The sequence below is a fragment of the Schistocerca nitens genome, chromosome 5, assembly GCF_023898315.1.
Source record: "Schistocerca nitens isolate TAMUIC-IGC-003100 chromosome 5, iqSchNite1.1, whole genome shotgun sequence".
NCBI lineage: Eukaryota > Metazoa > Arthropoda > Insecta > Orthoptera > Acrididae > Schistocerca > Schistocerca nitens.
Window position 1 is genome coordinate 429,645,474 of NC_064618.1, and position 4,689 is coordinate 429,650,162.

Sequence of the window (4,689 nt, forward strand, 5' to 3'; positions counted from 1 at the left end):
CAAACATCAAATACTACTTGAAGACGATCTTGCACTGTTATTACAACTTTTTACGCAATACATCTATCTGCTGATGAAAAATTTCAGCCTCATTATCATTATCATGCAACTAAATTAAGTGGTTATAGATTTCATTTTTGTAGACAATAAACAAAGTAAAAAAAAGTATAATTGGGGAGAATGCTGAGGCACGCTGGCTTGAAAAAGCTGGCATGAAAAAGCTCCGGCATTCTGTCTGCTATTCACTTTTTTGACTTCATGTACAGGATATACACAGCAAACGTATAGCGATTTACATGCAGATGCTTGGCAGTGGCGCTGAGATCGGAATTGGCCAACAGCAAATTGGTACACATGCTTAGGGTACCAATATGTTCCAAAACGCCGCCCATATCAACGGGGATTTTCCGGGGCTCATATATCGGGGCTCGGTAGTATCATGCGTTTCGGAGAGCTCTTGGGACAGTGGTCAGTTGTATACTTAACACAAGGATTGTCTTACTGTAACTGTCTTACACTAGAGGGTCAAAGTTTGAAATTTACACACTTTCTTCAGCTTAGGAAAATGGAGCAAATCGGTTAGTTGGCTGGCTCTGAGACCTATGGGACTCAACTGCTGAGGTCATTAGTCCCCTAGAACTTAGAACTACTTAAACCTAACTAACCTAAGGACATCACAAACATCCATGCCCGAGGCAGGATTCGAACCTGCGACCGTAGCGGTCTTGCGGTTCCAGACTGCAGCGCCTTTAACCGCACGGCCACTTCGGCCGGCAAATCGGTTAGTTCTTTTTGTACTAGTTGTGGTGTACGAAGCGCCTTAGGGGCTTATAGAGACACAATTTAGTCGCGTAGTCGTTCCTGACAAAACCAAAACAGTCTTGCACCATTTTTGTTCGATGTCAGCAGCGGATGTCAAAATAAATAACAGCGGCAAATTGCTAAGATTTTAACGGTATATTCTCTAGGCACCTATCTCGAAATGCCATCTTCCCGTTTTCAAAAATATTTATACGTTACCGCGAACCACCTCAAATACTTGGTTTTTGGGTACTAAGACGGATATCTGCAGCAGACGGATGTAATTATTACGATGTATTCCTAAGATACCGATCTCCAATAACCTTGAAATTTTCTTGATATCTTATTCATTTCTGAGATGCAGAGGTTCAAAGTAACCCTCCTTCTACGCATAAAATACGGTGTGAGGCGAAAATTAGACTATAAAGTCATTAAAGTAAAATATGCTGTAAAGTGTTTCCATTATCATCAGGAGGGTTCTGGGACTGGCAGTTAGTTCAAATTCACGTAAGTAAAATAGCAAAATTTCACTGACGGATAAGGTATTTTTCATATTAGTAACATGCCTTTCTGTAGCAGGGAAAAGAAGGTAACCAGGGGGAAACTGTTCCTATCTGAGTACAGAAAATTAAAATACGCTCCTGTTTAAAAGAATCTGACGGAAAAGTGGGGTACCAGCTGACTCACTGTATCTTCCTCAGCACTTTTAAGAATTTTCCTAAAAATTCTGGCCTAGGAACGTATTCACACTTTCTTATGCTCAGAGGGAAGGATACAGTGGCACATGGAAAGAGACGGAAAAGCAAGATACACTGTAAGACAGTACTCCTAGACAGTAGCTGTCTATAGAAAGAGAGTGGAAACGATAATAACGTAAGAGAAAGAGGGAGACGCAGTGACTGTTCTGGCGTAAAGTCGAACGCCGGCACGCAAGGCGAGACATGGAGCAGAGAGCGCTGTGAGATGGCGTCAGCACCAATTGTACGCTGACCAAACACTCTCCAGGACGACAACGCGATGGCAGCGGCATCTACACGAAGAGGGCATAAACGCCGCACTGCCTCCCTACAGCCAGTTGAAGACTCGCACTTCCACAGTAGCATCAAGAACAGGCACTTGTATAGTAGCAATTTACCAACTGAATTAATTCAGTTTTATTGGGAATTTTACTTCCTGAAAAAATTGCTTCTGTTGCTTGCCCCTCTGCTTGCGACACATCATTGTAAATTCTCAAAGTTAAGTATGGTCATTTATCTTACTGTAACATAATTCATTATTAGGATTGGCTTGAATTGTTGTGTAGCAATGCGAGAATGCAGGTTTCCTAGGCAACCCATATTTGACGAGTAGGTGGATACAACAGTGACAATGAAACATAGTTGGTAGTGACAGAACAGTGCTAGGAAAAGAGTGAAGGAGGCACTGCCAATGGGAGAAGAGTGAAGAGGAAGTGTAAGTGGATGAGAACCAGTGATAAAGAGAGTGTATAACGGTGACAGATGGGAAGAGAGAAACAGTGACACCGAGAAGATACAAGTGAAATGGGAAGGAATAAATGAGACAGTAGTAGTAAGAGAGATCAAGAGGGAGACAACGGCAGAAAACAGTAAAGCATAAAGAAGGAGACTGTGACTGTGAAACAGGAGACAGCCACAGAGAAAGACATGAAGATAATGAGAATGAGTTGGACTGAATGAGCGGGTAAGAATTGGCATGTGGGAATGGATGAATATGAGCGATTTACAGTGATGGACAAGAGGTTTTGACCAAGTTATAATTAGGGGAGCTTGTATGGGTAACAGGTGAACATCATGTAAAAAGGAGCACTAATGTGTTCGCTTGCCAAAATTTTTTGAGAAAATTTTTAAAGATGTTGTGGAAAGTACAATGAGGCAGATGGTAAACCACGCTTCAGTGAGAGTCTTTGAAACATTAGTGTATTCGACTTTTTTGTGCACCGAAAGGAACATTTTTCCGCTGGTAAAACTGTTACACAAAGTTACAGCTCCAGTGGATACAAATTTTCGTTGAAAGAGGAAGAAGTCACTGGCCATCATGTTCGGTGAATATGTATGACGAGGTAAAATTCCACGCCCCAGAAAAGCAGCATGTGTTACTGTGTCTTGTGCAGAATGAGCTGGAACGGATTCGTTGAGCTTCCTGCGGTGGTTCATCTTGAAAATGCCCGTTACCATCTTCACCAGATTTTGAGTTTTTGTCTTTCTTATTGTGAAAAATTCACCTGTTCACACACGTATCTCTGCTTTCTTAGCCTAAAAACAGCTTCCAACATTTTCACGGCTTTCTCGGCTCCACTGAGGTTTGGGATGAGTGTGAACAGTCACGAAATCCTGCAGGTAGTGACCTTTGTGATATTCAAAATGTGTTGGCAATTGAGAACCGATTCGTGACTGATTTTTACTTTTTATTCTATCGCCTCAATTTTGGTTCGTTGGTAGCCGTGCAGACACTCCACTTCCTTTTCAGTAAGGAATTTCTGCTGTAAGTATCACATAAGTAACGAATCCGTAACAGCAGTAAGCAACATAACCATCACTAAACCTTCAGGTTGGTGGTGAACTTAAACATCAAAAGGAAAATAAATATATATCGTGGGTAGCTCATACAACTGTACTTATTCATCTGCTTCACGTACAGTCGCCTTTCTATCTGCCAGTAAATTATTTTTGACTAAGCTGCAAGAGATCAATGATTGTGACATTTGTGTATAAACTGACAGGACCAGTTGGAGTTAGTGACGCATCAGTTAGAACTTCTGTCTTTTGCCATGATCGGGAAAATTGCAGTTGTCCTTAATGCTGAAGTGCTGATCGATTGTATATAAGGTTTTTACTTGAAATTACAATGAAATGAACACCCATAGCTAGTTACAGGCGTTGACATACGTCAACGGGGACAGATGAAAATGTGTGTCCCGACCGGGACTCGAACCCGGGATCTCATGCTTAAATGGCAGACGCCCTATCCATCTGAGCCACCGAGGACACAGACGACAGCACCACTGCAGGGATTTATCTCTGGCACGTCTCCCGCGAAACCCACATTCTCAACGTATTGTCCCGCACTACATTCATAGTGCCCCCACCCATTATGCTCATTACTCGCGGCGCGTCGCGCGTTGCCGATTCCCGTAAGAGTTGTGGCACTGTTCGTGTATTAGCACAGAAGAAGAAGATGGCCATGTGGCCGGTGACCCTTAACTATATATATATATATATAACAGCTTCTTTCGGACCATCTTAGTATGTATATATGTTTTTACTTTCTGCACCGAACTGTACATAAGAGCATCAGGCAGTGTAAAAGTAAACTTTCCTTAAATACACTCCTGGAAATTGAAATAAGAACACCGTGAATTCATTGTCCCAGGAAGGGGAAATTTTATTGGCTCATTCCTGGGGTCAGATACATCACATGATCACACTGACAGAACCACAGGCACATAGACACAGGCAACAGAGCTTGCACAATGTCGGCACTACTACAGTGTATATCCACCTTTCGCAGCAATGCAGGCTGCTATTCTCCGATGGAGACGATCGTAGAGATGCTGGATGTAGTCCTGTGGAACGGCTTGCCATGCCATTTCCACCTGGCGCCTCAGTTGGACCAGCGTTCGTGCTGGACGTGCAGACCGCGTGAAACGACGCTTCATCCAGTCCCAAACATGCTCAATGGGGGACAGATCCGGAGATCTTGCTGGCCAGGGTAGTTGAATTACACCTTCTAGAGCACGTTGGGTGGCACGGGATACATGCGGACGTGCGTTGTCCTGTTGGAACAGCAAGTTCCCTTGCCGGTCTAGGAATGGTAGAACGATGGGTTCGATGACGGTTTGGATGTACCGTGCACTATTCAGTGTCCCCT

General features: G+C 43.2%; 1 non-coding gene across 1 annotated transcript; it reads right to left on the minus strand.

Annotated features, from left to right (window-relative positions):
• Nucleotides 1-3,732: 3,732 nt before the first annotated feature.
• Trnak-uuu (transfer RNA lysine (anticodon UUU)) lies at nucleotides 3,733-3,807 on the minus strand. Its single transcript has one exon. It is a non-coding gene; the product is annotated as a tRNA-Lys (tRNA).
• Between the last annotated feature and the right edge of the window lie 882 nt (nucleotides 3,808-4,689).